Consider the following 14,109-nt stretch of genomic DNA (forward strand, 5'->3'; position numbering starts at 1 on the left):
ACTCCCCAATGCCTCCTCATACTCTCTGGAATCCACCAAGAGGTCTGCCTCCAACTCCACCGGGTGTTGGCATATGTCTGGAAAACAGGGACTTAAAATATGCTCTCCAACAAATGAATCACACAGCCCCCCACAGTTGTTAACCAAGCTACCCTTTGCCTCACCCTCCAGTGCCTCACACAAGTACCCAACACCACTCTCCCGAGATTAGCAAGACAGTCCTGCTGTCTCTGTCACACAACCCACACTCTTCTGGCTGGTCTTCATACTCACACACCAAGGTTACTACCATGGGAGAAACCCTCTCCCTGCACCTCTCATCCAGAGTCAGTAGAGTGTCCCTCCCATAACTAGGAATAAGATCCCCTGTGTCAGTCCCCCAATCTACTTTAGGGACACCGCACACCACTGGAACTACATTATAAACCTGAACCCCCTGGTGTATGTCAACCCCCTCCCTTAAGTCAGGCGCCACATCTATGGGTGTTTGTACCTTTCTGTCAGCACTAAAAAATACAATCTTGCTGCCACCATCTGAGCTGGACTCTACCTCCCACTCAGCAAAGCTCACATCTTGAGCTACCCATGTTTCTTCTTCAGCTGAGACACTCATGGCCTCAAGCCTCTCGAGCTCCAAATCAAGCTCCCTCATCTTCAATTCATGGGCTAAGGTCAATTTCAATTCCTACAGGGCACAGGCATTTTTGCTCTCCTCCACCATCCTTTCTCTCTCCCCCGCCGCCCTTTCTCCCTCTTTCTCCATTTGCTTCAGCTTCAATTCAAGCCTCAACATTTCTAACGTATGATCTCTAGCCCTTTGGTTTTCCTCCAACTCCTCTGGGGAAAAACTTTCAGCTGAATGATTGCTGCCAGCCCTGGAGGCTGCTCTGGACACAGCCAGAACCTGTGACCTGAAATCATCCCTTTCTGTATCCTCCTCCACTTCTGCACCATCTGTATCCCCAGCCCTTTTGGTCTCCCACCAGGCCCTTAAGACCTTCTGTAGCTCCTCCTTCTTGGAGCGGCGCTTCATGGGGCATCCAAAGCTACTGCAGAACTGCTTGAGTTGACCTACTTTGTAATCACTTAACATTTCAATATGAAACTCCAGTTCTGCAACCTCACTTGCCGGTTTACCATTCAGAGACATGATGCTTGGATTCTTTCAGGGTTACAATCAAAAATAGAACCAAAACAAAAAAACTCACCACAGGGGGGTGAAGCCAGCACTGTGAGGGCAGGTACAGTCCTATTTAGGCACCAGGTGCAAATCCTCCCTCCCATCTAGATGCAGATCTCTCTATTCACCACTGGGCGGACTCATTCTGTCTCCTGGAATCCCCCAGCCCAGTCTATCACAAACCAGACAGTCAATTCACAAACAGCCAAAGGCACACAGAAAGGTCAGACAAGGAAGCACCCACTTTCTAAAAGGGCCACTTTCAAACACAGGATTTAAAAACCATCCTTCCTAAAAGATGTGTTATTAAGTTCTGAGTTCAGGGATGCCAGACTTCAATTTTCTATCTTGCTCTTATCGGAAAATATGCAGGTAAACATTATACACAGCATTCCTCATCATAGCCTATGGGCAAGATAGCCTTTCAGTAGTGAAAAACGAAAATGGCTGTAATTCACTACCCACACTAGTACATGCTCTACCTTTCATATACACTTCACCCTGCCCAAGGGGGTACCTTGGGCCTTCCAGCGTGTGTCCAATGTGTACAGAAAGGGAAGGGTTAGCCCTGACAAGTGTGGACACTGGTCAGGTCAGCGTGGCAGTTAGCAACTGCACTGAGGCACTGTAGTGGCAGCTCTGAGACACCATTTTAGGGCTACTCATGTGGGTGTCACAATCAGTACTGCAGGCCCCCTAGTAGCATTTGAATCACCAGCCCTGAACACTCAGTGCACTTTACTAGGGACCTACTAGTAAAACAAATATGCCAATCATGGATAACCAATCACAATAACAATTTATACAGAGAGCATGTGCACTTGAGCACTGATCAGCAGTGGTAAAGTGCCTAGAGTCCTATTGTCAACATCCACAGGACAGGAAAAACAAGGGAGGAAGAAGCAAAAAGTTTCAGGATAACCCTGCAAAAAGGGCCATTTCCAACACATAGCATAATTCTTGTATATTAACTTTATTTTTAACATGCACTGTGTATTACAACATTTACAATTTGATCATAATGAGCAAATAGATTAAGTTGAAAAAAATCAATCCGCCAATGCCTACAAATTGCAAAGAAAGGTACTGAGGTATGAATAGGAAATGTGATTATTGATGGAGAAGCACACCTATGTTTGCTAATTTTATTGCCACTATCTTATTTGTAAGATTCTTCCTTTATTTACAAGCGTGCTGCTGAGGTGGCACCTCTGTCCGCACACCGTGCCTCAACAATGAACTTCCTAACTTGAATGGACTGGCCACTCAACCTCTGCGCACTGTTGCTATATGTGAATTATTCACAACAATTTTATCTGCTAAATCATGTTTTACACAAAAATGCTTTTAAACTATTCAATCTTAGACATAAACATTTGTTTTGCTTTTTCAAACATAAATTTTTAATTTGATTAAAGTCATCAACTCAGTAGATCAGTAACATGTTTTAATTTGTTTCACATTTATAACCAATTTTCCGTTTCATAAAAATATGACAACGTATGACATGCTGATGAAGCCCGATGCATTTCGAGTCTTGAGAGACTCTTCCTCAGGGGCCTGAAACTGAATATATACAGACTGTAAGGGAAACATTGTCATTTTTATCAAAATTCTAAATGTAGCAGGCAATACAAGAATTTACTTTTGTAAAAATGAGTAAAAGAATATTCCAACAAAACGTGCAAATTCCACCACCTCACCACAAAAAGTGAGAAGCAAGCATAAATGTACTCACACTCCAAACCGAAAATTGTGTGCACCGCCTGTCAAAAGTACCGACAATGTCAAGAAATCGACGTTATTGATAACATGATCAACACAAGTTCACAGAGACGTCACTACGTCTTACCTCGGTTTTTAATCAGTCTCTGCCTCAGTCTATCAGTCACTACCTTCAAAACTGCAAACTTCCAACTCCTGAAAAAGTGGAACACGCTGTTTAGACTCACGTTCTCCTTCACCCCTGAAGTGTACCCTACCCATGACAATCCGAATTTACCTTCTGTACACCAGATCGGTACACACTTCTTTTCCACCTGAATTCTGTAACGTTCGCCACACAGCTCTTGGAAAAGCTCTCCGCTTTTACAGCCTCCATGGCGCGTAATACGCAGTAGTTTCCGGGACCAACATAGAAAGCGGACTACACAATTCTTTTCGTACACAACACGCCATCTTGTCCTGGGCTAGAGATCTGTGTTTCCCGATTCTGAAAACCAAAGAATCTTAATTTCAACAAATCCCACCAACCCGGGGGTGTTCCCGCTAATTACTCAATAACACGCTTCCCTATCTATAACCAAGGCCCCTCTCACCTCACCATACACCGTATTATGCGATGTGCTTACTAGTGAAAGCAACAATAAAAAAGTAAAGATAGATTGTGAAAAATGAAAAAACAACCAAACAATGGAGTGAACATTTTACAAAAGTACATATTATTTACAGTACAACAGGATTTTACAAAACTTCTCTCGTCAGTCTGAGACCTGCAAATGCACTCCACTGCGGGTGCACCCTTATTTACAAAAAGCATGAATAGTCATTTTTTTCATTGAGCCCTTTTGGCTCCTGGGTTCCTAATCTTTTTATCCAAAATATTTCTCTTTGGAGGAGGAATCGAGTTAGATCCTCTCCTTCTCGTTGGTTGATTTTTTCCAGGACTGAAAACTGTATCTGGGAGATGTTGTGTTTGTTATCCAGCCAGTGTTTAGCAAGATTACTCTTAAGTTGGCATTCCTAATAGTACTCTTGTGTTCCGATATGCAAAGTTTTAATTTTCGCTCAGTTTTTCCCACATAGAGTTTTCCACATGGGCATTTGATGTAATAAATCAAATTGTTGGAATTGCAGTCACAATTGTAATATAGTGATATTGATTTGCCCGTTTGTGGGTGATGTAAGTTTGCCCCAATAATGACATTATTACAATGAACACAGTTCATGCAACGTTTCATCCCTTTCTGAAGTCGTTCTTGTTGTGTCAGTGGTGTGTTTAATAGTTCTTTCAAATTCTTTGATCTCGTATATGCAAAAATTGGTTTTTGGGAAAAGATCCCTTCGAAGTCTGGCTCATGCTGTAAAAGTTCCCAATGCCGTAAGATAATGTTTTTAATTTTCATGGAACTAGTTGAAAATTTTGATACAAATACATGCCTTTCCTGGATTTTCTTAGGCTTTTGTTTGAGAAGATTCTCTCTGTCATACACTTTAATACGTTCCTTTGTTTTATCAAGAACCTTTTGGGGATAACCCCTTTCAATATATTTGGAATGCTGTAAATTCAGATGTTTTTTCCAAATCCTCAGGCTCTGAGCAAATCCTTTTTATTCTCATATATTAAGACATTGGTAAGTTGTCCTTTAAGTTTTGCGGATGAAAGCTCTGGTACAGAAGTGAGTTGTTTACATCAGTGTCTTTTCGAAATACTTCGGTGCTCATTCTTCCTTTCTTTAATTTTATTGCCACATCCAAAAAAGAGATTTTGCGATCACTGATGGTATGAGTGAACTTGATTTGTTCAACATGTGCGTTGAGTAGTTCAATTTTATGCTCCAGGGTTTCTCTGCTGCCTGACTATAACACAAAAATGTCATCGATGAATCTTTGATACAAAATGCTTTTGTCTTGCCTATCGTCATCTGTATAAATGAAATCTGATTCAAACTTTGCCATAAATGTATTGGCGTATGCTGGAGCCCCAGCAAATCCCATCGAAGTTCCACTCTGTTGTATAAAGAACTTAGAATCCCATTGGAAATAGCTGTGGTACAGGCAAAAATGTAATAGTTCCAAAATAAATGTTTTTTCTGCTCTAATGTCCGTTTGTTTCAACAACGCCCATTCCACTGCTTCCAGACCTGATTGATGCAGAATAGATGTATATAGAGATTTAACATCTATTCTACAAAGTAGCAAATTTTGGGTGGTGGGAATTTCCTTGAGTTTCAGAAGAAAATGGTTCGTATCTTTGATATAAGAAGGCCAATTCTGCACGAACTGTTGCAAAAATATATCTATATATTGGCCCAATGGCTCAAAAATGGTACTGCACCCGGTTACAATAGGTCTCATGGGTGGATTGTGTTTGTCCTTGTGGACCTTGGGGAGCATATATAAGCGAGGGCGCCTTGGACATTGTACTGTGAGGAATTGTTTCGTAGCTTTTGAGATGTAACCAAATTCAAGGGCTTGATCCAATATTGTCTTTAGTGTGGCTTCCAAGTCATTGGTGGGATCTTCATCTAATTTCAAGTAGGTGGTTTCATCAGAAACATGTTCTTGGACTTTACGCAAATAGAATTCTTTATCCATAATGATAATAGCACCTCCTTTATCAGCTTTTTGGATGAATATCTTTTCATTCTTTTGTAAATTTTTCAAGATATTTCTGTCATGATCCAATAGATTTTTAGTCTTGGATCTCCGAAAGCTCAATTTGTCTAAGTCATTGCGGATTGATTTTTCAAAAGCGTCCAAAATTTTATGAGAAACGGGAGATTGAAATTCTGACTTGGGTTTGAACTCCATGAGTTCTGCCGGTTCGTTATCAGGTTGTTTTGGAACCACATTTGTGAAAAAATGTCTTAGTCTAAGGACTCTCATGAATTTGAAGAGAGCTACCTCACATTCCAAAATGTTCGTGTCGTAGGTGGGAACGAAGCCCAGTCCTCTGTTTAGGACTCTTAGCTCTTCAATTGTTAATTCCGTTTTAGATATGTTTATTACTAGATTTGTTTGTTGCTCCGTGTTCGTGCTCCTTCTTTTACCTCTCCTGGTTTGTTTTGGTTTTTCCTGGAGGTTGGTGTAGATCCCCGACCTGGGGAAAAGAAGACTTGGATGTTCCAGAAGCTTAAGCAGTTTCTACAATTGCTACTGATCCAGATGTTCCCGGAATTTGTGTCTCTGCTGATGGTCTGTTAGCACTGAGAACAGTGTCTGACACTAGGCTTTCTTCAGATGTAGTTGGTGCTTTCTTTTTGGTATATACTCTTCTTTGGGCGTATACCTCGGCCCAGGTGTAAACTTCGTTCAGCTTGTAATCAAGCATGTCCCTTTTAAATTTCCTTAGTTTACCTACTTGGATTTCTTTTGAATGTTTATCCAGTGTAGTTTTGATATCATTCAAAACTTTCTCCCAATCTTCCTTATCCATCCTACTCTCCAAATTTTGTTTGATTTCATCAATTTCGTTGGTTAGTTCGGTGATAACTCTTGCCAATTCTTCTATTAGCAATAGAATCAAGTCTAATGAGCACTTATTCAAGATACAATACCATTTCTCCATAAACTCTTTATTCATGTGAAATCTGTATAACATATGTTTTATAGACATTCTCAAACCTCGTGGAATTCTCTTTACTCTATGATACTGCACCAGGGTTGATGCATGAAGTCTCTGACTGACTTGGCGTTTTGCAAAAAATTCTAGTTGTTTTAACTGTTGTACAATTGTGTTGCCTTGCACATCAGAAGATTGTACTTCTTGTATTAAAGAATAAATGTCCGTTGCTTGTTCTGATGTATAAGCTAATTTTTTAGCCCTATTATCCGTGAGACTGGAAATCAGATCGTATAACATGTTTTTTGGGTGCGGGTGCTCTACTCCTTCGGACAATGTAACAAAATGATTATTGATGGAGAAGCACACCTATGTTTGCTAATTTTATTGCCACTATCTTATTTGTAAGATTCTTTATTTATTTACAAGCGTGCTGCTGAGGTGGCACGTCTGTCCGTACACCGTGCCTCAACAATGAACTTCCTAACTTGAATGGACTGGCCACTCAACCTCTGCGCACTGTTGCTATATGTGAATTATTCACAACAATTTTATCTGCTAAATCATGTTTTACACAAAAATGTTTTTAAACTATTCAATCTTAGACATAAACATTTGTTTTGCTTTTTCAAACATACATTTTTAATTTGATTAAAGTCATCAACTCAGTAGATCAGTAACATGTTTCAATTCGTTTCACATTTATAACCAATTTTCCGTTTTATAAAAATATGACAAAGTATGACATGCTGATGAAGCCCGATGCATTTCGAGTCTTGAGAGACTCTTCCTCAGGGGCCTGAAACTGAATATATACATACTGTAAGTGAAACATTGTAATTTTTATCAAAATTCTAAATGTAGCAAGCAATACAAGAATTTACTTTAGTAAAAATGAGTAAAAGAATATTCCAAAAAAACGTGCAAATTCCACCACCTCACCACAAAATGTGAGAAGCAATGCATAAATGTACTCACACTCCAAACCGAAAATTGTATGCACCGCCTATCAAAAGTACCGACAATGTCAAGAAATCGACGTTATTGATAACATGATCAACACAAGTTCACAGAGACGTCACTACGTCTTACCTCGGTTTTTAATCAGTCTCTGCCTCAGTCCATCAGTCACTACCTTCAAAACGGCAAACTTCCAACTCCTGAAAAAGCGGAACACGCTATTTAGACTCACGTTCTCCTTCACCCCTGAAGTCTACCCTACCCATGACAATCCGAATTTACCTTCTGTACACCAGATCGGTGCACACTTCTTTTCCACCTGAATTCGGTAACGTTCGCCACAAAGCTCATGGAAAAGCTCTCCGCTTTTACTGCCTCCATGGCGCGTAATACGCAGTAGTTTCCGGGACCAATATAGAAAGCGGACTACACAATTCTTTTCGTACACAACACGCCATCTTGTCCTGGGCTAGAGATCTGTGTTTCCCAATTCTGAAAACCGAAGAATCTTAATTTCAACAAATCCCAACAAATCGGTGGGGCTCCCGCTAATTACTCAATAACACGCTTCCCTATCTATAACCAAGGCCCCTCTCACCTCACCATACACCATATAATGCGATGTGCTTGCTAGTGAAAGCAACAATAAAAAGTAAAGATAGATTGTGAAAAACAAAAAAACAACCAAAAGACAAAACAATGGAGTGAACATTTTACAAAAGTACATATTATTTACAGTACAACAGGATTTTACCAAACTTCTCTCGTTAGTCTGAGACCTGCAAAGGCACTCCACTGCGGGTGCACCCTTATTTACAAAAAGCATGAATAGTCAATTTTTTCATGAGACCTTTTGGCTCCTGGGTCCCTAATCTTTTTATCAAAAATATTTCTCTTTGAATTCAGGTGGAAAAGAAGTGTGCACCGATCTGGTGTACAGAAGGTAAATTCGGATTGTCATGGGTAGGGTAGACTTCAGGAGTGAAGGAGAACGTGAGTCTAAACAGCGTGTTCCGCTTTTTCAGGAGTTGGAAGTTTGCCGTTTTGAAGGTAGTGACTGATAGACTGAGGCAGAGACTGATTAAAAACCGAGGTAAGACGTAGTGATGTCTCTGTGAACTTGTGTTGATCATGTCATCAATAACGTTGATTTCTTGACATTGTCGGTACTTTTGACAGGCGGTGCATACAATTTTCGGTTTGGAGTGTGAGTACATTTATGCATTGCTTCTCACATTTTGTGGTGAGGTGGTGGAATTTGCACGTTTTGTGGGAATATTCTTTTACTCATTTTTACAAAAGTAAATTCTTGTATTGCCTGCTACATTTAGAATTTTTATAAAAATTAGAATGTTTCACTTACAGTATGTATATATTCAGTTTCAGGCCCCTGAGGAAGAGTCTCTCAAGACTCGAAATGCATCGAGCTTCATCAGCATGTCATACTTTGTCATATTTTTATGAAATGGAAAATTGGTTATAAATGTGAAACGAATTGAAACATGTTACTGATCTACTGAGTTGATGACTTTAATCAAATTAAAAATTTATGTTTGAAAAATCAAAACAAATGTTTATGTCTAAGAAAGAATAGTTTAAAAGCATTTTTGTGTAAAACATGATTTAGCAGATAAAATTGTTGTGAATAATTCACATATAGCAACAGTGCGCAGAGGTTGAGTGGCCAGTCCATTCAAGTTAGGAAGATGAATAGGAAATGTCACAAATGTTCTAAGGCTAAAGGATCTCTTTACACAACTAATTAATAAAAAGCGAGCACTTGAGCATACTGCTAGAAGTTGTCTGCCTTTTCCATGGGAAGAGCTCTTATCTTGACAGTGAATGGGGCTTAAACAGTGTGAACAGCTTTAGTAGAATATTGTAAATGTGTGAAGCTAGAAGAAATTAACACAAAGAAAAAGTTTCATACAAAAACAAATTGTCACATTAATTCGGCACTGGGAACTGATAAGAGCCCCCATTTAAGTTATATTAAATACTAGAGATTTCACATGCACTGTGCAGGCAAAATCTAAAAAGGCGGTAGTACATTGAGACTGAAAGAAAGAAAACACAACGTTTATAGACAAGACAAAAAGAGAAAGATAACCTCTGAGATAAAAACACAATTGTGCATCATATACCATGAAATCCACTTGGAAGCATGAGTAGACAGGGTAAAACACTCTACTGGAGTGCATAAAGAACTACAGCCGCACACATGTGTAGTGTATTGAAAATCCTACCCAAATTCTATGAAGAGAATGTATAGAACCAATTTAAGCAACAGCATTGGCAAAACCAACCATGCACCCAGGGTATACTACAATATGAATTTTGATAGCCATGAATAAGTCAAACATTTTAAATGCTCTTACAAAAAAGAGGGAAAGGGAAGGAAGTAAAATATGAGTGAAATTAAATTCACGTTTAAGGGTGCAAAAGAGACCGGAGTTTTCAGCATGTGACCAAAATTTGTACTACCAACCTAAAAACGGAACCAACGTTTAAAATTGATGGCAGAGTAAAATGACCTATGTGTCCACTGGTAGAGATTACCCAAACAAATGAGGAGATATCCTCACAATTCGTGTGGATAACAAATAAGCTGACTATAGACAAGCTCTGGTTGAAAATTGTAATACCTCAAGTAATGAGGATTAGATTGAGTTATATCATACAATTCAACGACCTACAGTAGGGTCAGAGTCAAGTTTGCAGAGTCACGAGTTCAGTCGTCCAAGATATGGCGAATAATCAGAAAAAAGCAAGAGAACAGGCTATGAAAACATCCATACTCAGAACAGTTTAGACAATGCAAACCTAGATAGTGTAATCATAAAACACTAAGTCAATTCAAGCCAATACTCTGATTGGCCCAAGCGAGTACTTGAGAGACATTGTCAGACAATCTCACTGCTAGCATGCCCAAAGTCTTTCTCGTCAGGAGCTTAATTTTGTCAAAGTCTCCTTGAACGGTCTAAGGAGTTTTAGCAATAAGGCGTGCACTCTTCACTGTTCCCATATCTACCATAATAGTTACTTATTTACATCAGTATAAAGTAGTTCGCTACTTGGGAGCCAACTACCTGAAAAGGTATGTTAAACCGGGTCCACAATGTGTTTACCACGATGCGTGCACCCGTTAGCAGAATGGCCTCATGCTGGTTGCATTATACAAACATATCTAACAACTACTTAAGTATAACACTCGTCATGTTAAGGTATTGTATTCTTGCTACATTCAAGGCTCAGTGTAAGGCAAAAAACTTTCTAGGCGCAGATCCAGATCTGCAAAGACAAATTTAATAATGGTCATGAAAATCTCATGTTTACTAGCACAATAGGAGCTCCACGTCTATACTGGAACATAAAGGACAAAAACTATTTTTTTTAAAAAGGCGTGGCCTGAGTGTTCAATAAATACTGTATATAGTCCCTCACCGGTGTTTGGCAAAAGGACCACGTCCCTCATTCAAGTGTATGATATACAATAGGTCAAGCTACATGTGTGAGCCAAAAAATGACCAATACCTCAGCACGTCATGATTCAGACACTGACGACTAGTTTAGTCTAAGGTATAAAGGGGTCACGCCTCCTCGGACAACTGAAATGATAACCTTGGAAGCGAGTTTGCTTCCATTGACATAGTGACCAGACTGGGCACAAAGTGGGTCCTGTACGTGTTCAAAATAAAAATAAAATGCAGGTATGATAAAAGGGGACAGTGTGGAAAGGCAAGCATTAGCGAAAGAGCAACAAGCATTGGCATAGCCAATAGGCTCGCATTTGGGACCTTATAAGTGTTTAGCCATGCAACAGTTGGTGTTGTTGCACCAAGGATACTCTGCTGCATAACTAAATACTTATACGGTCCAAAAAGCGAGACCTATTGGCTATGCTAATGCTTGTTAAATGTTGATATGTATTACATCTGTACAAATGTATTATCATTCCTAGTAGTATTATTGCTGTTAATAATAATAATAAGTCTGTGACGCAATGTGTACATGCTGCCAATACACTCTGTTATTGATCAGTCAAATGTCGTGGTATCTGCATTATTACTATCCTAATTAATACATGTGCGCGTGGTGCAAGATGCATCAGTGTATGGTTAACGTATTGACACTGCCCAGCAATGTTAAATGTTACAGACAGACAGACTGACCAACAGAGAGACCAACAGGCAAAGATAGATAGATAGACAGATAGATAGATAGATAGATAGATAGATAGATAGATAGATAGATAGATAGATAGATAGATAGATAGATAGATAGATAGATAGATAGATAGATAGATTGATTGATATATGTATGTTATGACTATATATGGAAATACATATATTTATGAGATATGCATGCATATATAATGCGTTCCTTTAGTTCAAATCAAATCAAATCAAAAATAGGTTTATTCGATTTTGTTTCATAAAAACCATAAAAGCACAATAAATAGAGTAAAATATACATATTCATATGATCAGTATACTACAAAATCCTTCTCAAGCCAAATTCATTATTTAAAATAAATAGCTAGGTAAGTTATTTTTACAGGAATGGTGAACTCATTTAATAAGAGAATTAATGCATTGTATTCCTAAATCTGATAATAGTTTTTAAAAAGGACGATACAGCAAACATAATCAGTTCATTCTCTTACATTTGTAACCTCAAAAATGCAGTTCTACATTGTCTAAGTTCCCACTTCTTTAAAATGGGTATTAAAAATATTTTCCTGGGAAAATCATAAAATTTACAGAAGAGTATACAGTGTAACATAGATTGGATGGAAACATCATCGCATGAACAAGGTAGGAGGTTTTTAGACCATGAATTTACCTCTGGAAAAGTAATCATTCTAAAAAAAGTGCCACCGCGGAAGCGAGTCAACAACATGCGTGAGTAACATCCTTGAACATGTATCAAAAAAGGCTGGATACCGTTACACTGCAGCATCAAATGATTCTCCATAACTGAAGGTTTTACTTTTTCAGAAAGCCAGTGCTGATTTTCTAAATAATTTGAACATATTAGTTTCAAGTTCTTACTAGTAATAGTTTCTAAACAATTTGGAGAATCAAAATACTCTGGATGTCCGATATCATAGAACAATTATTTTACGTATTTAGTCCATGAAAACCATGTCACCCCTTCCAATTTCAGACAGTCTTTGATCACATCTCTATTAAAGCTGGGCTCAACGGTGGACCACACTTTGTGCCACAAAAGAAGGGGATTAACTTTAATAATATATGAAATATAGGGGAGACCCAGTTCCCTATGGCATGCATATGTGGCAGTGGAGCCTGGGACAGCAAGGAGGTAGCGCAAAAATTCATTCTCGCAATACTGAATTTTTTGGTCATCAACTATTCCCCAGAGGCCCGCCCCGTATTTCGCGGTAGATACACATTTGAACTTATAAATATCCACCAACACCTGGACTGGTCGGCCACCCAATTTATTAGCAAAATTCCGTACTGCACCTATTGCTCTAGAGAAACATAGTTTTCTTGCATTTGCAGCTGATCTCCACGAACCCGTTTTATTGAAATGAATACCTAAATAGGAAAATCTGTCTGTGGTGTCTATTTTTGTCTTATCAATAACATTTTTACATGTGTTTCCTTTTTTCATCCCACAGCACATAGTAAAGGTTTTACTTTTGTTTATTTTCAGGCCTCCCTCCATCATAAAGGTTGCAAATTTTGTTACAGCTCTTTGTAAACCTATCTTTGTCCGCGCCATGGTAACTGCGTCATCCGCATATAGTAAAATAGGGACTGGTTCATTCTCAATCATAGGATAGTCATGCCTGTCCCTGGTCAAGCAAGGGCCTACACTATTTATATAGAGATTAAACAGGAACCGGGCGAGTATACAACCCTGTCTCACTCCCTTGTTAATATTAAATTTAGTTGTACACTCTTTCCGTTTCCCGTACCGGACCTTCGCCCCCGCTCCCCTATATTACTCCTTAATGAATAACAGCAGGTTTGGATCAATGCCCATCTCTCTTAGGGTATTCCACAGTGTATCATGGCTTAGGCAGTCAAAAGCTGAACTTAAATCGACAAACGTTAAAAAAAGTTTTTCCTTTTAGCTAAAACATATTTACCTATAATTAGGGCTAAGTTTAGTCCCTGTTCAATGGTTCCTAGCCCTGACCTGAACCCATATTGGAACCTTGAAAGTAAACCTGTCTCTTCCACCCAGGATTGCAATCTATTTAAAAGGACCCTCCCCGCCACCTTCATTAACGAATCCAGTAAGGAAATGGGACGGTAACAGTTGGGTTAGTTTCTGTCGCCCTTTTTAAAAATGGAAATCACAATGGCTTCTGACCAGGTAGGGATAAATCTATATCTGTTACAACTATTCAAAACCTTGGTTAGGAGCGGGCCCATAACTCCGTATTAGACCTGTAAACGTCTACTGGCACGCCATCTGGGCCTGTCCCCGGGGCACTCTCTTTAATTGCTGTTAGAACCTCTTCATAGGAAATATTAATATTCAAGGGAAACTGTGTAATTTGAGCATTTTCATCTCCCAGCATGATGACAGTTCCCTCGCTCTGAGGTAGTACATCAGCCTTATAAAGATCCTTGAAGTAGTTGACCCATTTATCTTCCGTGATTGCCACGTCAATAATGTCAGTGTCCCTATCTACAAAAAAGGG

The sequence above is a fragment of the Lissotriton vulgaris genome, chromosome 4_1 (assembly GCF_964263255.1).
Source record: "Lissotriton vulgaris chromosome 4_1, aLisVul1.2, whole genome shotgun sequence".
Classification (NCBI taxonomy): Eukaryota; Metazoa; Chordata; class Amphibia; order Caudata; family Salamandridae; genus Lissotriton; species Lissotriton vulgaris.